We start from the raw sequence: 339 nt of genomic DNA on the forward strand, positions 1-339 counted from the left end.
AGCACTGATGGCACTCTGGTGACTCAGCTCGTAGCGGCCCCAGCACTGGCACTCTGGTGGCTCAGTTAGTAGCGGCCTCAGCACTGGCATTCTCGTGGCTCAGTTGGTAGCGGCCCCAGCACTGATGGCACTCTGGTGGCTCAAATGGTAGCGGCTTCAGCACTGATGGCACTCTGGTGGCTAAGCTGGTAGCGGCCCCAGCACTGACACTCTGGTGGCTCAGTTAGTAGCAGCCTCAGCACTGATGGCACTCTAGTGGCTCAGTTGGTAGCGGCCTCAGCACTGATGGCACTCTGGTGGCTCAGTTGGTAGCGGCCCCAGCATTGGCACTCTGGTGGT

This window comes from Cherax quadricarinatus, chromosome 55, assembly GCF_038502225.1.
Source record: "Cherax quadricarinatus isolate ZL_2023a chromosome 55, ASM3850222v1, whole genome shotgun sequence".
Taxonomy (NCBI): domain Eukaryota; kingdom Metazoa; phylum Arthropoda; class Malacostraca; order Decapoda; family Parastacidae; genus Cherax; species Cherax quadricarinatus.